The following is a 27,485-nucleotide window of genomic DNA, read 5'->3' as shown; positions in this document are numbered from 1 at the left end:
TATTCCTTACTGCCATATTGGGTTTTCTCTGAGAAAATGTGTAATTAAACTAGTTCCTATGAGTTATCTTAAAAAGAAAAGCCAATTCAGTGTACCAGGGTTCTCTTTTTCCACATCCTCGCCAACACTTCTTATTTCTTGTGTTTTTGATGATAGCCATCCTAACAGGTGTGAGATGATATCTCATTGTGGTTTTGATTTGCATTTCCCTGATGATTAGTGATGGTAGGAACCTCTTCATGTACATGTTGACTATTTGCATGCCTTCTTTGGAACAGTGTCTATTCAGGTCCTTTCCCCTTTTTATTTTTTTATTTTTTTATTTATTTTTATTTTTTTATTAGTTTCTGCTTTATAACAAAGTGAATCAGTCATACATATACATCTGTTTTTTTACTTTTGGTTTTTGTTTGTTTGTTTTTTGCTATTGAGTTGAATGAGTTCCTTGTATATTCCTTGAGTTGCTCCTCTAATGATGAATATGAAAAGGATCTTTGGTCTCAAATCAAATATTCAAATGCCTTAAAATAGTTCACCATTCCAATCCTGCTCTCTGAGACCAATCTGTAAATTACATTACACCAATCTATAATGGATAAAACGTATTTAAAATAAGGTCATGCTTGTTTGGATAAATGGAAAAAGACTTTTTGAAATGAGAAATGCAATTTTGATTTAATTTATTGAGACACTAAATCAATAGATCGTCCAAGTTGAAAGTGCACTTAGGCCAAACTTATAAATTCACATCTTCTAATATTTCTAAGCCCTGCTCTGTATCTTCTCTCTGGTTCTTGAAAGTTGTCTTTGTTTTGCTCCCTAGTCTCTAGTTTGGTGGAGCTTGTCTCTCTCCTATGTGTTTTGTTTAGGTGTTTAATAGCACAGAGGATAGAGCCAATGACTCTCTCTCTCTCTCTCTCTCACATACACACACACATACACACACACCTTTAAAAAGGGCTTGGACTGGTCACAAAGGCATTAGAAATCCTTTTAGCTTTTATGCTCCTCCCACAAACTAGTTATTAAAAGGTATAATTTCTGTGATATGGTGGAAGATTACCTTATTTAATCTTGGATCAGGGCTGTTATCAGTAGTACATAAGGGTACAAAACCAGCTCCATAGACTTGGTCCTCTGGGGTAGCTACCATCAAATAAGGCTTATCTGGACAGCAAAGAACTAAACATCAGGCTTGCTTTAAACCAAGATCACTAGGAAAAGCAGGGATAAAACACTCATTTATCCCTTTATTTATTAAAAAATATTTATTTGGGATTTACTCAGTGACATAGATTGAGCTAGTCCTGGGAAGACAGCAGTGCAAAGAACAGACACAGTTTCTGCCCTCATAGAACTTATCATCTACTGCAGAAAATAACACTGAACAAATAATGACAAATGAGTTGAGTGTTATGAAAAGCAAAGCACAGGGAGCAGTGGGGTGCATAGCAGAAATGTCTTCCTTTCTTTAGGTTGCCTCTTTAAAAGTGAAAATACTCTGGGATAGCTGACTACTAATTGGTTGTAAATTATCCATTCCTTAATTTAAATTGCTAGAATCAATTGTATTTTCTCATGAGAGTAGGGATCAGGAGAGAATGAAGAACAGAGTGTTTTGGGGTCAGGGAGACTGAAAATGAGGAAGATATTATATATGCTAAATTTCTTACTGGGAATTGTGGTCACCAGCTCAAATGCCAACAGTGAAGAAATAGATACAACAAGTGAAGGAAGCTGGCTGAAGGTTAGACAAGACAGTGCAGGAATATGTGCGGTCAATATTACTAGATCTTCCAACTTGAAGAGAAGTCAGAAGTCCAGATCGTTGTGTAAAATTTCCCAATTTTAAAATGTTGGCAGTTAATTCAGAATATGTTTAACCATTTTTAAAATTCTGTACTAAGTAAAATATATCTGTAGACAGGATGTGAGCTGGGGTCACCACTTTGCAACTTCTGTTCTATATTATAGTTGAGAGATTTGTGAAATGAAAGAAGTAAGGAATGGGAATGAAAGGATGGTTTTGAAGATAGCAAGGAAAAAAAAAGTGATGAGTTGGCAATGGTCTACGAAGCTTCCAAAGTCACATAGAAGAATATTAACTGAACAGTTTTCTTGAGCAAAAACCTCTCAGGAAATGCAGATTTGCTAAAGAGATGCTAAAGGAAATATTATCTCCCATAGTCACTACTGTTCTTATTTGTGTGTTTACAATTTCACTGCTTCTTATTATGGTGTTATTATATGTGTAGATGTATCAGGAAAACAGGAGCACACAGATATTATGGTTGTTATGGACTGAACTGTAAGAAAACATCTCTCAGTTGTTTAAGCCACCCGGTATGTGGTATTTTGTTATGGCAGCTGTAGCAAACTAATACAATAACAAAAAGCCATTTGTTATAGTGCTCAGAACTTATATCCACCTGAACCACTAATGAGGGTGAACAAGTCAGAGAATGTGGGAAAATCTGAGAAACTGAGCACAAGTGACTGCCAAGGTTGTACCATGAAAGATTTAATGGAGATTGTTGTGGAAAGTGCCATCCCTGCAAAAGCTGTTCCCTTAAGTGGAAACTGCTACTTCTACTAAGCACTTGGTGATGGGTTTGAGCCTGCTGTTGACTGGTAAGGGTATTAGTTGGAAAGATGAACTAGGAATGGAACAGAAGAGCAGGGACAAGGTAGGGTTCTCTAAACTTGTCTATATCTGTCCATCACTATATCTCACTTTGACAAATTTCCTAGTGTTTCACTTCTGCCTCCCAAACATTATACAGCCAACTCAAATACAGAACCATAGAGAGGAGAGGATTCTTGAAAACACAGCTCCCAATTTCATTTGGGAGGATTGGCTCCAAGTGGCTAATACACTTACATGCATAGAACATATCATTAACAATATATCATTTAGTTTCATTTTTCAACGTATAAGCAGTAACACACTGTATGCACTCATGTATGACTTGGTCTTTTCATTGAACATTAGGAATCTGAAATCAACCATGTTTATGAGTGCTGCCAGAGTTGCTTTCTTTTCATTCATATGTATTTAGTATGCCATAATTTACCCATTGTCCTGCTGATGTATATTTGGGTTGTTTCTCCTCTCTGGCTACTGCTAAGAGTAGTTAAACAATCCTGTACCTGTCTCCTGGCACTCATATTCAAGAATCTTTCTATGGTATAGACATAGGAGTGGGATTCCTAGGTATGTGCATTTTTGAATTTGCAAGATAATGCCAAATTAATTTTCTAAAGTAGCTTTCCTGTTTTGAATCGCAACAGAAGTATATGAGTTCCCATTACTTCATATCTTGAAAACAACTTGGAAGGCTCAGGCTTTTAATTTTTGAAATTTGGAAGGCATAAAACTGCATTTCATATGGCTTTTATTTTCAATTCCTTGATTACTAATGAAAATTAGTATCTATTAATATGATTTTCGAGCTTTGTTTTATGTGAAATTCAATTCCTATAGTTAGTCCATTTTTCTACTGAGTCATTCGTGTTTTTCTCTATATTAAATCATAGGGGTTATTTATTATGCCTATCAATCCTTTTGCAGTTATATGTGTTGTAAGTATATTCCTTAAATGTTTGACTTGTCTTTAAACATTCTGTTTTTTGATGAACAGATATCTTAAGTTTAGTGCAATCAAATGCATCTGTCTTTTCCTTTACTGAATTTGCATTTTGTATATTTGTAAAGCAATTCATTTTTATCTGAGATCATGAAGATAGTCTTCCATACATTCTCCTAAGAAAGAAGAAGGCTCATCCAATTTAGGCCTAACATCTTGTTCCTCAAAACACTGCCATAGGCGGAGATCACCTTCCTCCCCACAGATACACCAGAAATACAGCTACACGTGCAACAACTCCTACAGAACACCTACTGAACGCCGGCAGAAGACCCCAGACCTCCCAAAAGGCAAGAAACTCCCCACATACCTGGGTAGGGCAAAGCAGAGAGATTCCCGCACAGAGGAGCGGTGCCGAGCGGCACTCACCAGCCCGAGAGGCTTGTCTGCTCCCCCGCCGGGGCGGGCGGCGCTGGAGCTGAGGCTCGGGCTTCGGTCAGAGCGCAGGGAGAGGACTTGGACTGGCGGCGAGAGCTCAGCCTGAAGGGGGCTGGTGTGCCGCGGCTGGCCGGGAGGGAGTCCGGGAGAACTCTGGAGCTGCCGAAGAGGCAGGAGACTTTTTCTTCCCTCTTGGTTTCCTGGTGCGCGAGGAGAGGGGATTAAGAGCGCCGCGTAAAGGAGCTCCAGAGACGGGCGCGAGTCGCGGCTGAAAGCGCGGAGCCCAGGGACGGGCGTGGGACGCTGGGGCTGCTGCTGCCACCGCCAAGAAGCCTGTGTGCGAGTGCAGGTCACTGTCCACGCTGCCCTTCCGGGAGCCTGTGCAGCCTGCCACTGCCGGGGTCCCAGGATCCAGGGGCGGCTTCCCTGGGAGAACGCACGGCGCGCCTCGGGCTGGTGCAACGTCACGCCGACCTCTGCCGCTGCAGGCTCGCCCCGCACTCCGTGCCCCTCCCTCCCGCCCGACCTGAGTGAGCCAGAGTCCCGGAAGAGGCTGCTCCTTTAACCCTGTCCTGTCTGAGCGAAGAACAGACGCCCTCCGGCGACCTACATGCAGAGGCGGGGCCAAATCCAAAGCTGAGACCCAGGAGCTGTGAGAACAAAGAAGAGAAAGGGAAACCTCTCCCAGCAGCCTCAGAAGCAGCGGATTAAAGCTCCACAATCAACTTCATGTACCCTGCATCTGTGGAATACATGAATAGACAACAAATCATCCCAAATTGAGGAGCCAGGAGTCAGTGCTGTGCCTCTGAGGTGGGAGAGCCAACTTCAGGACACTGGTCCACAACAGACCTCCCAGCTCCACATAATATCAAACGGCGAAAATCTTCCAGAGATCTCCATCTCAACACCAGCACCCAGCTTCACTCAACGACCAGCAAGCTACAGTGCTGGACACCCTATGCCAAACAACTAGCAAGACAGGAACACAACGCCACCCATTAGCAGAGAGGCTGCCTCAAATCATAAAAAGTCCGCAAACACCCCAAAACACACCACCAGACGTGGACCTGCCCACCAGAAAGACAAGATCCAGCCTCATCCACCAGAACACAGGCAGTAGTCCCCTCCACCAAGAAGCCTACACAACCCACTAAACCAACCTTAGCCACTGGAGACAGACACCAAAAACAACGGGAACTACGAACCTGCAGCCTGCAAAAAGGAGACCCCAAACACAGTAACATAAGCAAAATGAGAAGACAGAAAAACACACAGCAGGAGAAGGAGCAAGATAAAAACCCACCAGACCTAACAAATGAAGAGGTAATAGGCAGTCTATCTGAAAAAGAATTCAGAATAATGATGGTAAAGATGATCCAAAATCTTGGAAATAGAATAGACAAAATGCAAGAAACAGTTAACAAGGACCTAGAAGAACTAAAGACGAATCAAGCATCGATTAAAAACACAATAAATGAAATAAAAAATACTCTAGATGGGATCAATAGCAGAATAACTGAGGCAGAAGAACGGATAAGTGAGGTGGAAGATAAAATAGTGGAAATAACTGCTGCACAGCAAAATAAAGAAAAAAGAATGAAAAGAACAGAGGACAGTCTCAGAGACCTCTGGGACAACATTAAACGCACCAACATTCGAATTATAGGGGTTCCAGAAGAAGAAGAGAAAAAGAAAGGGACTGAGAAAATATTTGAAGAGATTATAGTTGAAAACTTCCCCAATATGGGAAAGGAAATAGTTAATCAAGTCCAGGAGGCACAGAGAGTCCCATACAGAATAAATCCAAGGAGAAATACACCAAGACACATATTAATCAAACTGTCAAAAATTAAACACAAAGAAATCATATTAAAAGCAGCAAGGCAAAAACAACAAATAACACACAAGGGAATCCCCATCAGGATAACAGCTGATCTCTCAGCAGAAACTCTACAAGCCAGAAGGGAGTGGCAGGACATACTTAAAGTGATGAAGGAGAAAAACCTGCAACCAAGATTACTCTACCCAGCAAGGATCTCATTCAGATTTGATGGAGAAATTAAAACCTTTACAGACAAGCAAAAGCTGAGAGAGTTCAGCACCACCAAACCAGCTTTACAACAAATGCTAAAGGAACTTCTCTAGGCAAGAAACACAACAGAAGGAAAAGAACTACAATAACGAACCCAAAACAATTAAGAAAATGGGAATAGGAACATACATATCAATAATTACCTTAAATGTAAATGGACTAAATGCTCCCACCAAAAGACACAGACTGGCTGAATGGATACAAAAACAAGACCCATATATATGCTGTCTACAAGAGACCCACTTCAGACCTAGAGACACATACAGACTGAAAGTAAGGGGATGGAAAAAGATATTCCATGCAAATGGAAACCAAAAGAAAGCTGGAGTAGCAATTCTCATATCAGACAAAATAGACTTTAAAATAAAGACTACTAGAAGAGACAAAGAAGGACACTACATAATGATCAAGGGATCAATCCAAGAAGAAGATATAACAATTGTAAATATTTATGCACCAAACATAGGAGCACCTCAATACATAAGGGAAATATTAACAGCCATAAAAGGAGAAATCGACAGTAACACAATCATAGTAGGGGACTTTAACACCCCACTTTCACCAATGGACAGGTCATCCAAAATGAAAATAAATAAGGAAACACAAGCTTTAAATGATACGTTAAACAAGATGGACTTAATTGATATTTATAGGACATTCCATCCAAAAACAACAGAATACACATTTTTCTCAAGTGCTCATGGAACATTCTCCAGGATAGATCATATCTTGGGTCACAAATCAAGCCTTGGTAAATTTAAGAAAATTGAAATTGTATCAAGTATCTTTTCCGACCACAATGCTATGAGACTAGATATCAATTACAGGAAAAGAGCTGTAAAACATACAAACACATGGAGGCTAAACAATACACTACTTAATAACGAAGTGATCACTGAAGAAATCAAAGAGGAAATTAAAAAATACCTAGAAACAAATGACAATGGAGACACGACGACCCAAAACCTATGGGATGCAGCAAAAGCAGTTCTAAGAGGGAAGTTTATGGCAATACAATCCCACCTTAAGAAACAGGAAATATCTCGAATAAACAACCTAACCTTGCACCTAAAGCAATTAGAGAAAGAAGAACAAAAACATCCCAAAGTTAGCAGAAGGAAAGAAATCATAAAAATCAGATCAGAAATAAATGAAAAAGAAATGAAGGAAACGATAGCAAAGATCAATAAAACTAAAAGCTGGTTCTTTGAGAAGATAAACAAAATTGATAAACCATTAGCCAGACTCATCAAGAAAAAAAGGGAGAAGACTCAAATCAATAGAATTAGAAATGAAAAAGGAGAAGTAACAACTGACACTGCAGAAATACAAAAGATCATGAGAGATTACTATAAGCAACTCTATGCCAATAAAATGGACAACCTGGAAGAAATGGACAAATTCTTAGAAATGCACAACCTGCCAAGACTGAATCAGGAAGAAATAGAAAATATGAACAGACCAATCACAAGCACTGAAATTGAAACTGTGATAAAAAATCTTCCAACAAACAAAAGCCCAGGACCAGATGGCTTCACAGGGGAATTCTATCAAGCATTTAGAGAAGAGCTAACACCTATCCTTCTGAAACTCTTCCAAAATATAGCAGAGGGAGGAACACTCCCAAACTCATTCTACGAGGCCACCATCACCTTGATACCAAAACCAGACAAGGATGTCACAAAGAAAGAAAACTACAGGCCAATATCACTGATGAACATAGATGCAAAAATCCTCAACAAAATACTAGCAAACAGAATCCAACAGCACATTAAAAGGATCATACACCATGATCAAGTGGGGTTTATTCCAGGAATGCAAGGATTCTTCAATATACGCAAATCAATCAATGTGATACACCATATTAACAAACTGAAGGAGAAAAACCATATGATCATCTCAATAGATGCAGAGAAAGCTTTTGACAAAATTCAACACCCATTTATGATAAAAACCCTGCAGAAAGTAGGCATAGAGGGAACTTTCCTCAACATAATAAAGGCCATATATGACAAACCCACAGCCAGCATCGTCCTCAATGGTGAAAAACTGAAACCATTTCCACTAAGATCAGGAACAAGACAAGGTTGCCCACTCTCACCACTCTTATTCAACATAGTTTTGGAAGTTTTAGCCACAGCAATCAGAGAAGAAAAAGAAATAAAAGGAATCCAAATGGGAAAAGAAGAAGTAAAGCTGTCACTGTTTGCAGATGACATGATACTATACATAGAGAATCCTAAAGATGCTACCAGAAAACTACTAGAGCTAATCAATGAATTTGGTAAAGTTGCAGGATACAAAATTAATGCACAGAAATCTCTGGCATTCCTATATACTAATGATGAAAAATCTGAACGTGAAATCAAGGAAACACTCCCATTTACCATTGCAACAAAAAGAATAAAATATCTAGGAATAAACCTACCTAAGGAGACAAAAGACCTGTATGCAGAAAATTATAAGACACTGATGAAAGAAATTAAAGAGGATACAAATAGATGGAGAGATGTACCATGTTCTTGGATTGGAAGAATCAACATTGTGAAAATGACTCTACTACCCAAAGCAATCTACAGATTCAATGCAATCCCTATCAAACTACCAATGGCATTTTTCACAGAACTAGAACAAAAAATTTCACAATTTGTATGGAAACACAAAAGACCCCGAATAGCCAAAGCAATCTTGAGAACGAAAAATGGAGCTGGAGGAATCAGGCTCCCTGACTTCAGACTATACTACAAAGCTACAGTAATCAAGACAGTATGGTACTGGCACAAAAACAGAAAGATAGATCAATGGAACAGGATAGAAAGCCCAGAGATAAACCCACGGACATATGGTCACCTTATCTTTGATAAAGGAGGCAGGAATGTACAGTGGAGAAAGGACAGTCTCTTCAATAAGTGGTGCTGGGAAAACTGGACAGGGACATGTAAAAGTATGAGATTAGATCACTCCCTAACACCATACACAAAAATTAGCTCAAAATGGATTAAAGACCTAAATGTAAGGCCAGACACTATCAAACTCCTAGAGGAAAACATAGGCAGAACACTCTATGACATAAATCACAGCAAGATCCTTTTTGACTCACCTCCTAGAGAAATGGAAATAAAGACAAAAATAAACACATGGGACCTAATGAAACTTCAAAGCTTTTGCACAGCAAAGGAAACCATAAACAAGACCAAAAGACAACCCTCAGAATGGGAGAAAATATTTGCAAATGAAGCAACTGACAAAGGATTAATCTCCAAAATTTATAAGCAGCTCATGCAGCTCAATAGCAAAAAAACAAACAACCCAATCCAAAAATGGGCAGAAGACCTAAATAGACATTTCTCCACAGAAGATATACAGACAGCCAACAAACACATGAAAGGATGCTCAACATCTTTACTCATTAGAGAAATGCAAATCAAAACTACAATGAGATATCATCTCACACCAGTCAGAATGGCCATCATCAAAAAATCTAGAAACAATAAATGCTGGAGAGGGTGTGGAAAAAAGGGAACACTCTTGCACTGCTGGTGGGAATGTGAATTGGTACAGCCACTATGGAGAACGGTATGGAGGTTCCTTAAAAAACTACAAATAGAACTACCATATGACCCAGCAATCCCACTACTGGGCATATACCCTGAGAAAACCATAATACAAAAAGAGACATGTACCAAAATGTTCATAGCAGCCCTATTTACAATAGCCCGGAGATGGAAACAACCTAAGTGTCCATCATCGGATGAATGGGTAAAGAAGATGTGGCACATATATACAATGGAATATTACTCAGCCATAAAAAGAAATGAAATTGAGCTATTTGTAATGAGGTGGATGGACCTAGAGTCTGTCATACAGAGTGAAGTAAGTCAGAAAGAGAAAGACAAATACTGTATGCTGACACATATATATGGAATTTAAGAAAAAAATGTCATCAAGAACATAGGGGTAAGACAGGAATAAAGACACAGACCTACTAGAGCATGGACTTGAGGATATGGGGAGGGGGAAGGGTAAGCTGTGACAAAGTGAAAGAGCGGCATGGACATATATACACTACCAAATGTAAGGTAGATAGCTAGTGGGAAGCAGCCGCATAGCACAGGGAGATCAGCTCGGTTCTTTGTGACCGCCTGGAGGGGTGGGATAGGGAGGGTGGGAGGGAGACGCAAAAGGGTGGGGATATGGGAACGTATGTATATGTATAACTGATTAAATTTGTAAAATAAAAAAAATAAATAAATTTTAAAAATAAATAAATAAATAAAAAAAAAAAAAAAAAAAAAAAAAAAAAAAAAAAACACTGCCATATTAGGTTTTTGTTTTATGGCAGCATCCCATGTCCATGTTACAAATATCTTCCAGTTAGTATGGCTGTGTGACAAATGAGCCCAACATTTATGATGTAAAACAATCATTTATCATGACTCATCGATTTCATGGGTCAGGAATTCAGACAGGGGAAAAGTGGGGATTTCTTTTCTCTGCTCCATTGTACTTGAGGCCTCAGCTGGAAGACAACACCACCGGATCTAGAATTTTCTACACTCTGCTCCAAATAACGTTAGCCACTCATTGCCTGGGGAAGTATTTCTGCAACATGGAGGTAGGGGAATGGTTGTGAGGGGAGCACCTCCAGATTAAAACACCATAAACTTCCACTGTTCTTATCAAGATTCAATAAATTTTCTTGAATAAACACTTCTCAAATTGTTAAAAGCCTGAGTCTTTGAATTTTTTAAAAATAATTTTGCCCATTTTCATTGTTGCTTTTTCAGGACAGGATTTGCCAAGCTCCTCACTCAGCTATTCTGGAAGTTTCTTTCCCCTCTAGTTTCTTCACCTTCATTTTTGAAAGATATTTTTGCTGAGTAAAGAAATTATGCTCCACGGTGTTCTAGCTTCATTATTTTCCATAAGAAATGTACTGTATTCTTATGTTTGTTCAGGTATAGATAATAAGGTTTGTCTTTCCTCTAAAACCTTTTAAGATTTTCTATTTATTGATGGTTTTAAGTAATTGGATTATAACATATCTTAGAGTCATTTTCTTCATTTTCCTTGTGCTTAGAGTTCATTGAGTTTCTTTAAACTGCAAAGTGAATTATTTTCATCAAATTTTGAAAATAGCCATTGCTTCCTCAAATATTCTTTATATTTTCTCACTTTTTCCTCTCCTTCAGGGACTCCCCACAGAGCTTGATTTTCTTTTTTATAGTGTACTTGTGCCCTATTCACTTTTCCTCTCTGTGCTTCATTTCAGATAGTTTCTACTGTAGCATTGACATTCACTAATCATTTATTCTGCAATGTCTGCTCTGCTGTAAATACCATTCAGTGTATTTTTTATCTTAGATATTGGGATTTTTATCTGTAGGAATTCTATTAGGACCTATTTATATCTTCCATGTCTTTGTGCAACACAGTATATTCAATTTTCCCCTAGCTTCTTGCAAATATGGAATACTGTAATAATGACTATTTTAATGTCCTTGAGTACTAAATCTACAATATTTCAGTTCAGGGTCATTTATGACTGATAAATGTTTCTTGTCATTATGTTACTATGTTCCTTATTCTTTGCATGCCTCTTAATTTTGATTAGATAACAGGCATTGTGAACTTTATCTTGTTTACTGATGGATATGTTCACATTATTAAAAATATTCTTGAGCTTTGTTCTGAGACATACTGAGTTACATGGAAAAAGTTTGATCCTTTTGGATATTAGTTTTATCTTTGTTAGGTGATACTAGGGCAGTGTTTAATCTAGTGTTTAATTTTTCCTGCTAATGAGGTAAAAACTTCTGAGTATGCTACCCAGTGCTCTAAGTTATGAGACTATTGACTTTGTACGCTGGGAACAGGCTTTATGCCTAGACTTCTATAAGCTCTAGGAATTGTTTCCTGTAATTCTTCTATGTGATTCTTTCCATAGCCTCAGGTAGATATCTCAGACCTATGCACTCATCAGTACTCAGCTAAATACTCTAGGATATTGCTTTACAGATCTCCAAGTTCTCTCTTTGTGCAGTTCTCTCTTCATCACTATGTTTCACTTTGAACTCTCGTGACTCTGGCCTCCCCAGACTTCCAACTCTATCTCCTCAACTCAGGGAGACTATGATATTCCACCTGAGCCCCACCTCCCCATCCTATGCTGTAGCCTGGGGATTTATTCCAGGAAGTATTTATGTTACCAAGTCTGAGCTCCTACTGCTTGCCACATGACAGGCCAATAAATTGAGAGACAAGTTGTTGGAGCAAGGAAAAGCAACTTTACTTGGAAAGGCAGCAGACCAAGAATATGGTGGACTAGTGTCCCAAAGAACCATTTTCCCAGGTTTGGATGCTGGTTTCTTTTATAGAGCAAAGAGTGGGGAGGTGAGGAGGTAAAGTAAAAAAGGTGGTAAGTTGTTGTAAATATTTCCTGATTCTGGCCACAGTCCATAGGGGATGTGTTAATTTCTTCTTTCCTCCAGCCATTCACAGGTGGGCTTGGTCAGGATGTTTCCTGTGAGCTTAAACAAAGGTATTTTAACTTAACACTCGGGCATGGGAGGCAGGGTTCCTGGAGATGGGCCATTATGTATACTTTACGCTATAGGCAACATCATTTTAGTGATTAATTTGTAGCAAAAGCAATAGAATACAAAGGTTAAAGTAAAAGAAACAGGTCCAATATGGAGTCAGATTTGTTCTTCCCTATTACACTTAGGCAATATTATAGAACAAATTATTTGTTCCCTGAATCTTGAGGATCACTGTTCACCATTGCCCAATATCCAGTGTTTGGAAAACTAATTTTAATATGCTTTGGGTGGTTTATTTGTTGTTTCAGGTAGTAAGTTAATGATAAAAGTAACTCTTATGTTTGCCCATATATTTTCCATGTTTATTGCTCTATATTCTTTTATTGAGTTTTAAATTTTGATCTGGTGTAATTTTTTTCCTTTGACCTGAAGAACTTCCTTAAACTATTTTTTTGTAATGAATGAACATTTATACTGAATTATCTCTGGTTTTTTTTTGACTTTCTTTTTCTTTTAGTTTTATTTTGCCTGTTTTTTTTTGAGAGTATTTTCACTGGCATAGAATTCTAGGCTAACATGTTTGTTTCTTCTCTCAGCATTTATACCAAAAGTCTCACTGTCTTCTGGCATGTATTTTTTTCCTAATCAAATATCTGCAGTCTTTTAGAAATTTTTATTTCTGTATTGTGCATCTTTTCTTTGGTTGATTAAATGATTTTCTCTTTGCTACTGGTTTTCAGTTGTTTGATCAGGATCTGTTTCTTTTGTTTGTTTTCTGTTTTTTTCTACTTGATACTTGCTGAGAGTCTTAGATGTGTGTTTTTACTTTTCATCAAACTTGGAAAATTGCAGCCATTCTAACTTTTTTTTTTGCTCTCTTTCACTTCTGATATTCCAGTTATACATGTTAGCCAGATTCCCTGATACTCTGTTAACTTTGTTCATTATTATCTCTCACTGTAGCTAAGTTTGGATAGTTTCTATTTCTGGGTATTAAAGAGTCTATCCTTTATCCTCAGTATTTAGCTTGCTGCTTTTCTCAACCAGTGAATTTTTTATTCTAAATAATATATCATTCAGCTCTAGAAAATCTGTTCATAGCACTGATTTCTCTCCTAATTATTTTCATGTGTTTCTTTAATTCCTTGGACGTATTTATAACATCCGTTTAAAATGTTTGTCTGTAAATTCCATCATCTCTCTAATTTCTGGGTCTTTTCTGACTGACTTATTTCCATTCAAATTATAGGTCACATTTTCCTTCTTCTTCACATGTCTATTAATATGGATTGGATGCTTGAACAGGGTGAAGTTTACATTGCCAAGTACTGGAAATTTTTATCTTGCCTTAGTCAGTGTTGGATTGTGTTATGACTGGCATTAAATGTACTTTTGGATCAGCTTGATTCTTTTGAAGCCTGTTTTAGGCTTTGTGGCATGGGTCTAGAGTGGCACTCTAGGGCTAGTTTAGTTGTATTGCTAAGGTGTGACTCTTATGGGATTCTACTGCATTATTTAGGTGCACGACAACAACACTTCATCCTGGTTGCTTAGAATTAGAATCTCTCACAGCCCTGGGAAAGCTCTGGAAATTGTTCATTTTAGAGCTATCTTAGTTTCCTTTACCAGGGTTTTCACCTTCCTCGTGGATGTCTTGATATTCTGCAACAAACTCAAGGGGTCACCTATGAATATTCTAGAACTTTTTTTTTGAATAGTTTTCTCTTGTTCACCAATTTTAGACACTTCAGCCTTTCCAAATGCCAGTATCTATCTTCTCAAATTAATAAGATCTCTGTTCTCTGCTCAGTTTTTCCTCCTCATACTTTTGGTCCAGAAAGTGCCTCCAGGAAGGGAGCCAAGGGGATTACAGAAATCATCTCATTGTTTTCCCTTCTATCTAGGACCACAGTCATTCACGTTCTATTGTCTAATATCTGTGAACAGTTTTATAATGTTTTGCCCAATTTTCTAGTTTTTTAGGAGGGACTACTCCATGTCATTTCATCATGCTAGAAGCAGAAAATGAAACTTATTGTTTAAAGTTTCTCTTATGAGTTGTTTCATTTTAAACTGTATTTTCTAATTTTTTTATGTTGGTATATAGAAATGAAATTTAATGTTTTACTATTACATACAGCAATCTTATTTTCCTAAAATAGTTCTGATAATTTATCTGTGGTTACTTCAGTTTTCTACATAGACCATTTTTATCACGTGTAAATAAATTTTTGTTTCAAACTTTCCAAAACTTACACTTTTTGGGTTTTTTATTGTTTCCTCACTGCTAGGATCTCTGGCCCACAGTTAATAGAAATTCTGGTAGTGAGTTATACTATCCTGTTCCTGATCTTAAAGCAAATACTACCAGCATTTCACCATAATGTCTGACCTGTTGTATAGGTTTTTCTTAAATACTTTATATTAGATTGAGGAAATTTGCTTTTATTCCTTTGTATTTCTCAAGTGTGAATAATATGGCTCCCCAAATCACCAGGGGTCAGAAATAAGCTAAAAACCATTGATCAGCATGTAAAGACTGAGGTAAGAACCCTTAATTATACTTACAGTTAACCAAGGCAAGAAAGTTTCAATGAATCAATGGTAGATGTACCTAACATCAGTGTTCCTAATTCATCAAAGCTTGAGCCTGATACTGAATTTAGTTCCCAGCAGAGTTATTTATGTACCTCCAGCTTAGATGGGAAGTAGTATCAGTATAGGGGTGCTGCTAACTCCCAAAAAGTAGTCATTGTTGCCTAAGAGAGTAGTGTCTGGGGCTTCCCTGGTGGCACAGTGGTTGAGAGTCCACCTGCCAATGCAGGGGACACGGGTTCGTGCCCGGGTCTGGGAAGATCCCACATGCCGCGGAGCGGCTGGGCCCGTGAGCCATGGCTGCTGAGCCTGCACATCTGGAGCCTGTGCTCTGCAATGGGAGAGGCCACAGCGGTGAGAGGCCCGCGTATCGCAAAAAAAAAAAAAAAAAGAGAGAGTAGTGTCTGTAGGTGAGTTGTGATATAATCAAATAAAATCTTTCCATTTTAGATTGCTAGAGAGAATGAGTTCAATTATTGACTTTATTTGCCAGCTGGACAAACTGAACTATTGTGGTAATGCTACAAGTTGATTTCATTCATTGTTCTTTCAGAAAATATTTGCCCTGCCAGATAATATACTGGGAACCGAGAAACCACAGGAGAATTAGATTCACATGGGCCTTATCCTCAGAGTTTGATGTCTAACAGACTCATGGGGTGTTTGTGTCTACAGTTTTCTTTCAGAATGGCTCCATGTCCTTTTGGTAATACTTTCCTCCCATTCAGATGCCCAGTACTTTCGTGGTGCACCACCTACCAGCCTAAACATAAGGCTGTCCTGATTTCTACCCCCTTCCCAAAAAATAAATATATGATATAATCTTTTTGCAGAGGTTCCCCAAATTTCTCTGTTCACAGATCTTTTAATGTCTCAGTAATAGTATTCATTGAGCCCCAAGTCCAAAAGACTATTTCAATATATTAAATAGTTAATTGCAAACAAATCAGTAAGTATGTATGTCCTAACAACCTAGTGGCTAATAAAAAATTATACACATAAATTGGAAGAAAAAATATTTTAATTTTATTCTCAAATAATCATAATTACTTACTAATGGGATACATGTGCCTGTACAACTTCTTAAATTTTTAGAATCAAATTGGACATCACCATTTCCTGTTCCACAATGGTTTTTACATGGCATTTGCTTTTTAAATACAGGAACTGCCCAAATTCCAATTTAGCAAATGCATGATGTTGTCAAAAATAGTGTAGTACAGTCTAGTGTTGAGACTGTGAAATATCTTGAGCTAATAGTCCATGTGGTGTCTGACATATGTCAAATATCATACTCTTCCCCTTTAAATTTTAAAATATCCCACAACACCCCTGTGAAGTTCACTGTGTCTTCCTGGGGTACCTTGGTGCACAGTTTGGGAACCATATTCTGTGTCCTTTGCTCTCTATTAGATTAGTGTTATATGAGTGTTCCTTAATTTGATGAATACATTTGATGAACACCAACTTGGTAATGGATGGCGATGGCTTAATATAATACCATTCCTGGGTAAAATCCTGGCTTTAAAAGCAGCTTTACTCACCGTATTCAAAGTTAAAAAATCATATATACATCCAAGAATTGTACTTGGGTGGTGAGGAGACAATTTTAGACTTGGAGGGAATATTTCTGGACTCCCTCATTTACATCAGCTAGAAGGCTGCCTATTTCATCCTTCAAAAGGACCAATTCTGTCCAGACTCCTATAAGCACCAGAGAACATCCATATTTCCTGTAAGGATATGTTTAATGTTGGGGCCAGGCTGCTGTGTTCAAATCATGAGTCTGTCAGTTGCTAACTCTGTGACCTTGCAAGTTACTTAACTTCCTTGTACTTTAATTTCCCCATTTTTAATATAAAGACAAAAATAGCACTTATTGAATAATCCAGGGAAAGAGATTAAATTAGATAATGCATGTAGAGCATTTAAAACAGTGCTTGTCCTATTTACAAGAGCCAAAACTTGGAAGCAACCTAAATGTCCATCAATAGATGAATGGATAAAGAAGATATGGTACATATACACAATGGAATACTATTCAGCCATAAAAGAGAATGAAATCATGACATTTGCAGCAACATGGATGGACCTAGAGATTATCATACTAAGTGAAGTAAGTCAGAATGAGAAAGACAAATACCATATAATATCACTTATATGTGGAATCTAAAATATGACACAAATGAACTTATTTACCAAACAGAAACAGACTCATGGACATAGAAAACAAACTTATGGTTACCAAAGGGGAAAAGGGGGTGGGGAAGAATAGGAGTTTGGGATTAGCAGATACAAACTACTGTATATAAAATAGATAAACAACAAGGTCCACTGTATAGCACAGGGAACTATATTCAATGGAAAAGAATATGAAAAAATGTATATATATATATATGTGTGTGTGTGTGTGTGTGTGTATAAATGAATCACTTTGCTGTACACCGGAAATTAACACAACATTGTAAATCAACTATACTTCAATTAAAAAAAATTAAAACAGTGCTTGTTGCAGATTAAGTGCTTGGTAAGTGTCAATCATTATTATAGGCAGAAATAATAGGTATCAGTGGTCTCCTATGAATGAAGGCATATGAATGAGTGGATCTATGTCCTTTCTCTATCATTTGCCTAGACCCACTAAGAGAGATATAGGACAGTGGGGAAGCCATAGTCTTCACCTATAATACAGTGATCCTAGCAAGTGGTTATGGTTATGTGGGTTGTCCTGATTTTTCTGGCTATATATACTGACCAAATTGTTGACAATATCAATTCCTTTGGAGTTAAGGAGACGGTACTATAAGGCATAGACACCAGTGCTTGAAAAGCAGCAGTATTTGGTTTCAAATTTAAAGCTGGGGGTGGGGGGAGAGAAAGGGCTTATTAAGGGCTGATTAGCATTCAGTGGAAAATAGTGGTTGAGGAGAAGGTAAAAATCTAATTGCTCTATCTTTAGGCCCTTCTCTCAAGTTACATTAAAACTACAAATGGAAGGGAAGCAAAAAAATAAGAGCAACTTTGTAACTTGAAAGTCTTGAGTGACATGGTATTTCTATTTTATAATACCCTGGAGTACAGAGAATCATAAAATTTCCATCCACTGATATTGGTTTATTCAAAATAACACACCACTCAAGACAACTGATAATCCCCAGCCTCCTGGATATTTCATTTCATTTTTTAAAGAAAATACCAACAATACAGCCAATTCAAAGTCTTTTTCTCTAGGAGTCTCTAGAGAAGGATTCACATCTTGTTGAAAAAGAGGTAAGACACCAAAAGAAGGATTCATAAGGAAAGAGCTTAGTAAAGATCTTTTGTAGTTCTCCCCCCAAGTATATATTGATTGTACTCTTTTTGCTGCCAATAGGATCCATCCTATACAAGTCATGTGTGCAAGTTTATGGATGTACATAGTTATGACTAAGAAGCAAGATAATAATTGAACAGGAGCAAAGTAGAGGGGGAAAATATAATAGGAATCCGATGTGTGGGACAAAACCAGTGAGTCAGGAAATGGTGGGAAACCAGGATAAAGTGGGTTAAGCCTTCTTCAAAGCTTATTTGGAAAGAGGTGAAGCATAACTAGGAAAATAACACCAACTGAGGCTGGACAGCAGAGGAAGCCAGTTTGGCAGCTGAAAGAGATGGAGGCCTAATAGTTATTTCAAGGAGATTTCTATGAGGGTAGAGGAAATCACTGCTGTTGTCAAGAAGCTGACTGGGGCATGACCTTGAGTATCCAACCAAAATAAACTGGATTCTTCAGGATTCAGAAACTAAGCATAATCACGGGCAGTAATAGTTACCGTCATGATATTTCAAAACTGGTAGAAAACTGAAGTAAGTCAGACAGCGAAAGACAAATATCATATGATATCACTTATATGTGGAATCTAAAAAGAACGGTACAAATGAACTTATTTATAAAATACAAATAGAGTCACAGATGTAGAAAACACACTACTATAAATAAAATAAATAACTAATAAGGACCTACTGTATAGCACAGGGAAATCTACTCAATACTCTGCAATGATCTTTATAGGAAAAGAATCTAAAAAAGAGTAGATATATGTATATGTATAGCTGATTCACTTTGCTGTATACCTGAAACAAAACCAACATTGTAAATCAACTACACTCCAATAAAAATTGTAAAAAAAAAAAAAAAAAGGAACACTTTCGTCACTACCTCATTTTGTATATAAGGGAATGGATGCTCAGGGGGTGGAAAAGACTTGCTCCAGGATCACATGGTGAGTTAGTGTCAGAGTCAGGGCTCCTAATGTCTGCTTTATGCTGTTTCTTATCATAGAACCATCTTCAGAAGCAGGGGATTGAACAGGCACTATCACAGACACTGTAGCCAACTTTCTCTCTGTTGTTTATTTAGCATGTCTTTATCCTAGGCTTGTAATCTTTATGTAGAAATGCAGTTGACTAAATGCTTTCTGCAAGCTATACAGATCATCACTCATAAGGAATATTTCCAGAACTCAACCAGAAGAGTAAATGTCTTATTTTTCTTTAATCCTTTAATATTACCAGAGAATATTTCAGGGAAACTATTAGGGGAAAGAAAAAGTTATCTTCAAAACATTCCAGTTTCAATCATCTCTGTCAAGAAAAAATAAGCACAGAGAAATGTCCCCAGCCTTCATAAAGTTTTGCCCTACTGCCAAAAATTGTTATATCATTTTGGGTTAAGGCATTTTGAGAGCAATATATTGGCAAAAATGCACTTAGAAAAATCTTTGAGGAAAAGGTGAATTGCAAGAGTTGTCAGTTTGGGGAAGATAGGGGCCGAAAACAGAGGAGATCAAAGAAGACAAATGTCTGAGGTGTGGTTAAGTTCTCTGGATGCATCCTGAAGGCAATGAGGACTTCATGGTGATAGAAGGGTGACAGAAGTGCAGAGGCATTGTTAATTTCACACCTTTGTTTCTGGGGAAAGAGAGAAACATTCCTCATTGTCTCTGAATTGGCTTTGTTGTTGTTATTTTTTTAATAGATCTTTATTGGCATGTAATTGCTTTACAATGGTGTGTTAGTTTCTGCTTTATAACAAAGTGAATCAGCTGTACATATACATACATCCCCATATCTCCTCCCTCTTGAGTCTCCCTCCCACTCTCCCTATCCCACCCCTCTAGGTGGTCACAAAGCACTGAGCTGATCTCCCAATGCTATGCGGCTGCTTCCCACTAGCTGTCTATCTTACATTTGGTAATGTATATATAAGTCCATGCCACTCTCTCACTTCATCCCAGCTTACCCTTTCCCCTCCCCATGTCCTCAGATCCATTCTCTACACCTGCATCTTTGTTCCTATCCTGCCCCTAGGTTCTTCAGAACCTTTTTTTTGTTTTTAGATTCCATATATATGTGTTAGCATATGGTATTTGTTTTTTCTCTTTCTGACTTACTTCACTCTGTATGACATTCTCTAGGTCCATCCACCTCACTACAAATAACTCAATTTTGCTTCTTTTTATGGCTGAGGAATATTCCATTGTATATATGTGCCACATCTTCTTTATCCATTCATCTGTCGATGGACACTTAGGTTGCTTCCATGTCCTGGCTATTGTAAATAGAGCTGCAGTGAACATTGTGGTACATGACTCTTTTTGAATTATGGTTTTCTCAGGGTATATGCCCAGTAGAGGGATTGCTGGGTCATATGGTAGTTCTATTTTTAGTTTTTTAAGGAAGCTCCATACTGATCTCTAATGTCTGTATCAATTTACATTCCCACCAGCAGTGCAGGAGTGTTCCTTTTTCACCACACCCTTTCCAGCATTTATTGTTTCTAGATTTTTTGATAATGGCCATTCTGACCGGTGTGAGGTGACACCTCACTGTAGTTTGGATTTGCATTTCTCTAATGATTAGTGATGTTGAGCATCCTTTCATGTGTTTGTTGGCAATCTGTATATCTTCTTTGGAGAAATGTCTATTTAGGTCTTCTGCCCATTTTTGGATTGGGTTTTTTGTTTTTTGAAATTGAGCTGCTTGTAAATTTTGGAGATTAAGCCTTTTTCAGTTGCTTCATTTGCAAATATTTTCTCCCATTCTGAGGGTTGTCTTTTCATCTTGTTTATGGTTTCCTTTGATGTGCAAAAGCCTTTAAGTATAATTAGGTCCCATTTGTTTATTTTTGTTTTTATTTCCATTTCTCTAGGAGGTGGGTCAAAAGAGATCTTGCTGTGATTTATGTCATAGAGTGTTCTGCCTGTGTTTTCCTCTAAGAGTTTTATAGTGTCTGGTCTTACATTTAGGTCTTTAATCCATTTGGATTTATTTTTGTGTATGGTGTTAAGGAGTGTTCTAATTTCATTCTTTTACGTGTAGCTGTCCAGTTTTCCCAGCACCACTTATTGAAGAGGCTGTCCTTTCTCCATTGTATGTTCTTGCCTCCTTTGTCATAAATTAGGTGACCATATGTGCGAAGGTTTATCTCTGGGGTTTCTATCCTGTACCATTGATCTATATTTCTCTTTTCATGCCGGTACCATACTGTCTTGATTACTGTAGCTTTGTAGTATAGTCTGAAGTCAGGGAGCCTGATTTCTTAGGCTCAGCAGAACAGAAGGGGCCCAGGCGTGCCTCCACCTCTGGTCTCAGAGGGCAGGGAATCCCACTTGGGACCCCAGAAGGCTTTCTGGGTTCGAGTGGGTGGGGCAAACGCCCTCTGCTCCTCCAGTTCTGGAGGGTCCCTATTGCCTGCCTCTCCTGATCTCCCCAGCCTCCCTTCTATGCCCCCAGGACCCACGCAGCCTGGAGAGGGCTTTGGAGGGTGGGAGATCAGACTGGGAGCTCAGCAGACACCCTGTGCTCAAGTGAGCAGGGCACAAATCCTCTGCTCCTTTCCCGCTCCTCTGGCCCTGGAGGGCCCCTCCCGCCTGCCTCTCCTGTTCTCTCCTGGCCTCTCTCCTATGCCCCCAGGACCAACACAGCCCGGAGGGGACCTCTGAGGACCTAGGACCCGTCCCAAGAGCTGGGCAGACTTCCCCAGCCAATTGGGCAGGGGAAAAGCTGGGCCCGCTACCCCCTGATCTGAGCACCTGAGGGTCCCTCCAAGCATGGGAACACCTCTCCCCACCAGCCACACCTCAGGGGCACTGGTCCTGTCCGGCCTCCACTTCTCCTCTCCCCTTAGTCCGCACACGTCCTACCTGTTCGCTTGGGAATTCTTCCTGTCTCCTTGGGTGTTGTGGTCCCCACATCAGCATCCAGCAGGTGCCCTAATTTGGGGAGATGTGAACTCTGCGTCTTCCCACACCACCATCTTGACTCCACCCTCTTGGCTTTATTTTAAGGCTGTTGTATCTAGGACTTGATTAATGAATCCAGGACAAATAATTTTAAATCAAATTTTTTCTTAAACAAAATAATTTTTTCTTAGTCAACACTTTGGAAAAAAATGCCCAATATTTCCAAGAAACATTAAAAATACCAGTTTGTATATTATAGACATAACTGACAGCCATTTCTCCCTTGATGCCTTGAACAACCTATCCTTATTTTTCATGAAGAAAGCTGAGAAGATGCCATGCTAAAAAGCATCAGCAGAAAATTACAAGCCAACAGCAAAGTTATATGTTCTATTGACCTACTTGTGTTCCAGATCATTAAATGAATCTACTGACGACCACACAATGGAGTGTTTTCAATTTTCCATGTGAGCATCAACTAGCTCCATTAAAATGAAAGCTGTTTTATGGAAGATGCCTGACCCCCCTAATAAGGACATCACTGAAAAGGAGGCAGAGCAGAGCATGGAAAATAATCTCTTACATAAATTAGATAACTAATAAGGGCTTACTCTATAGCACACGGAACTCTACTCAACACTCTGTAATGTCCTATATGGGAAAAGAATCTAAAAAAGAGTGGATGTATGTATATGTATAACTGATTCACTTTGCTGTACAGCAGAAACTAACACAACATTGTAAATCAACTATACTCCAAAAAAAACTTTAAAAAAGAATCTTTGACAAATAGGAAACTAACCACCTAGACTGCCTTCTTATAAATGTTTAAAAAAGATATAAGTTTGTGTATATTGTTCTATAGTTGGACCAAACTAATGGTGTTCTCAGGGACCGTCCTTTGTGATTAGCCTTTCTTTGAGTATTTATAATAAGGTGTGGCACTAGAGTCACAAAGCCTACCATCTGACTGACTGCATGATACCAAGAGTTTGTTGAGGACTGTCCAGTGTGCCAAGCACAATGCTAAGCATTTTACACGCATCATCTCATTTCATCAGCCCTACAGCCATGGGATACAGCTGTGTGATACTTTATATTTGTCTCTGTATTACTGATAAAGAAACTAAGGTGAAGTAATTTATTCCAGGTCACACAACAAAACTGTGGCAGGGCAGGGATTCATACCCAGCAAGTCTGATTCCAGAGCGTATTCCCCTGGGTTCTAATCTAACTGTAGTAGAATATATAACCAAATAAGTCAATTTGTTTGATTGGATTTGAATGTATACATCATTTTTTAGACATATAAAATGTAGAAGCATAGAAATTAGAAATGATTGAGTCCACCTCTACACTCTGATCTTTTACAAGTAGGGAAACTGAGACATGGAGAGGAAAAACGGTTAAATTCAAGCGAGAAAATATTTGATGTTTGCTATGGTCTGAATGTTTGTGTCCCCCAGAATTCATATGTTGAAATCCTAATGCCCCATATGATGGTATGGGAAAATGGGGCCTCTGGGAGGTGCCTAAGTCATGAAGGTGGAGTCCCCATGAATAGAATTAGTGCTCATATAAAAGAGACCCCACAGAACACCCTAGCCCCTTCTACCATGTGACAATACAATGAGGAGTTTGCGACCTGGAAGAGGGCCCTCATCCAATCATGCTGGTATCCTGATCTCAGACTTATAGCCTCCAGAATTGTGAGAAATAAATTTTTGTTGCTTATAAGCTACCTAGTCTGTGGTATTTTGTTATAACAGCCCAGACTAAGCCAATTGTGGAGCCAGGATTAGATCAGAGACTTATGACTCCTGAAGTTCTCTGTTTTCTACCGTGATTTCTTCCTTCTTCCTTTCCTCCTTTATTCCTTCCTTCCTTATTTTATGTGCTTTTTGAATTTGTGTAAACCTGCAGCATGCCTAAATGGCTGTGCTGTGTATGTTAAAATTCCTTTTCTAAATACTGTCATTGTTTCAGATTGTCTAGTTCTGGGTAAAGTCATGTGATCCAATGTAAATGGAGGAGCAGGAATAATCAGTGTCCCTCAAAGAGCAGAAAATATATAGATCATTCTTATTAATGGGAAAAGCCACAATATTACAGAGGACAATAAAATACTGTTTTATTTTTCATTTTTAAGAAACCATCTTTTTCTTAATCAGCATTATTAAGAGATTATTTATTTACAAATTATGTACCCATTTTAAGATTACAGTTTGAGGTATGTATATATATATATATATATATATATATATATATATATATATATATTTCCACAAACAAGATATACAGTGTTTCCATAATCACAGATTGCCTGGTGCCCCTTCCCAGTCATTACCCTTCTCTGACTCCCAGCCCAGGTAATCACTGTTCTTTCTGTGACTATAGATTAAACTTGGACTTTCCCAGTGTTTATATATAATATAGAATCATAGAATATATATTTGTTTTTATCTGGTTCCTTTCCCTTAGCATAATGCTTTCAAGATCCATTCATATTATTTTGTGTGTCAGTCACTCCTTTTTTTTCTCAGTAGTATTCCATGTCATCTAGATCATTACTTGCCAATCCATTCACCAGTTGATGGATATTTGGCTGGTTCACAGATTTTGGCTAGGATGAGCAAAGATTCCATGAACATTCATGTTCAGGTCTTTGTGTGAATACATAGTTCATTGCTTTGGGGTAGATTCCTTAAGAGTAGAATTGCTGGGATGTACTTGTAAGGAGCTGTCAAACTGTTTTCAAAAGTGGTTGTATTATTTTATGCTCCCACCATCAGCATGGGAGTTCCATTTGCTCCATATTCTTCAGCACTTGTCATTGCCATTCCTTTTTTTATTTTAGCTGTTATCATGAGTTTATCTTCCTATTATTGAGGTGTAAGATTATATGTGTTAGATACAGGTCTTTTGTCAGATGTAAGTATTGTGTTTTAGGGTTTATCTTTTCAATATGTGTTTTTTGAAAACCAAAAGTTTTGCATTTTGATGAAGTCCAATTTATCAAGTTATCTTTCAAAGTTCCTACATTTTGAATCCTGTTTAAGAAAACTTTTCCTACCCTAATAAGATTTTCTCCTATGTTTTCATCCAGAAGTTTTATAATTTGAGCTTTTACATTAAGGTTTAGGATACATTTGAGATAACTTTAGCATATGGTGTTAGGTAATCATTAAAGTTATTTTATTTTCATATGGATAGCCAATTGTTTCAACACCAGTTATTAAAAAGACTTTCCTTCCCCTATTGATTTACCTTGGCACCTTTGTCAAAAATAAATTGACCATAAATGTCCTGAACTCTGTAGTCTATTACATTTATCCGTATTTCTATTTTTATGCCAGTATCATTACTGTAACTTTCAGTAAATGCTGAAATTAAGTAGTGTAAGTTTTCCAACGTTGCTTTTGATTCATCTCTTCTTTATTCCCTTTTCTATTTTCAGCCTTCATTTGGAATAACCAACTTATTTAGGATTCTATTCATCTCCACATTTGGCTTATTAACTAACCATCTGTGTTTTACTCTTTTAGTCATTGCTCTAAGTTTTACAACATATATCTTTCCCTTACCATTGTCTAACTTCAAATAATACTATATTACTTCATGTCAAATATAAGAGCCTTTCAAAAGTAGGCTTCCATTCGCCCTCTTCCTTCCTCTGTACTAATGTGTTACTGCTGTCATACATCTCATTTCTTTATTTGTGATAAACCTCTCAATGTATTGTTAATTGTTAATATTTTTAAGTAATTATGTCTTAAAGAAGTCAAAAATGAAAAAAAAACGCCTCTCATATTTACTCACATACTTCTTTTTTATGCTTTGCATTTTCTTCTGTATATCTGTGCTTCCATCTGGTATCATTTTCCTTCTGTGTGAAAAAGTTCCTTTAAGCATATCTTATACTGCCAGTCCACTGAGATCAAATTTTTTCATTTTTGTTTTTATTTCACATTAGAAATATATTTTCTTTGTATATAGAATTTTAGATATCCTTTTTTTTCCTCATAGCATTTTTTTTTTTTTTTGCAGTACGCGGGCCTCTCACTGCTGTGGCCTTTCCCATTGCGGAGCACAAGCTCCAGACACGCAGGCTCAGTGGCCATGGCTCACGGGCCCAACCGCTCCGCGGCACGTGGGATCTTCGCGGACCGGGGCACGAACCCGTGTCCCCTGCATCTCCCCTGCATCGGCAGGCGGACTCTCAACCACTGCGCCACCAGGGAAGCCCCCTCATAGCATTTTAAAGGTGTGATTCTATTGTCTTACAGAGTTTCTGAAAAAAAAAAGTATGTTCAAAGTTTGATCATTGTTTTCTGTATGAAACATGCTTTTTACCTCTGGATGATTATAAGATTTTCTCTTTAACATTGGTTTTCAGCAACTTGAATATGATGTACCTTTGACTGGTTTTCTTTATGTTTAATCTTCTTGGCAGCCGTTTAATAGTCTTAGTAGATTTGTGGGTTCCTATTTCTCAAAAATTTGGAAAATTTTCAGCCATTATTTCTTCAAATATATTTCTACCCCACTCCTCTGGCAATCCAATTATGTGTCTGTTAGAATATTTGATATTGTGTCATTTTTCACTGATGTTGCCTTGCTTTATAAGTCTTTTTTCTGACTGACAGGAGAAGATGGCAGAAGAGTAGGACGCGGAGATCACCTTCCTCCCGACAGATACATCAGAAATACATCTACACATGGAACAACTCCTACAGAACACCTACTGAATGCTGGCAGAAGACCTCAGACCTCCCAAAAGGCAAGAAACTCCCCACGTACCTGGGTAGGGCAAAAGAAAAAAGAATAAACAGAGACAAAAGGATAGGGACAGGACCTGCACCAGTGGGACGGAGCTGTGAAAGAGGAAAGGTTTCCACACACTAGGAAGCCCCTTGGTGGGCAGAGACTGCGGGTGGCGGATGGGGGGAGCTTCAGAGCCGCGGAGGAGAGCTCAGCAACAGGGGTGTGGAGGGCAAAGCGGAGA

At 38.2% G+C, this 27,485-nt stretch overlaps 1 long non-coding RNA gene across 2 annotated transcripts in view; it reads left to right on the top strand.

Moving 5' to 3' along the window:
• The window catches only part of LOC132482092 (uncharacterized), a 53,132-nt gene extending 25,878 nt beyond the window's left edge, over positions 1–27,254 (top strand). For both annotated transcript variants that reach the window (XR_009530871.1, XR_009530870.1), the window contains 2 exons: positions 26,528–26,744; positions 27,127–27,254. This is a non-coding gene — a long non-coding RNA (uncharacterized LOC132482092). The remainder of the gene's footprint in view (positions 1–26,527; positions 26,745–27,126) is intronic.
• Positions 27,255–27,485: the final 231 nt, after the last annotated feature.

The sequence above is a fragment of the Mesoplodon densirostris genome, chromosome X (genome assembly GCF_025265405.1).
Source record: "Mesoplodon densirostris isolate mMesDen1 chromosome X, mMesDen1 primary haplotype, whole genome shotgun sequence".
NCBI lineage: Eukaryota > Metazoa > Chordata > Mammalia > Artiodactyla > Ziphiidae > Mesoplodon > Mesoplodon densirostris.
Note: the sequence above shows the minus strand (reverse complement) of the source record. Positions and strands in the feature narration are given on the sequence as shown.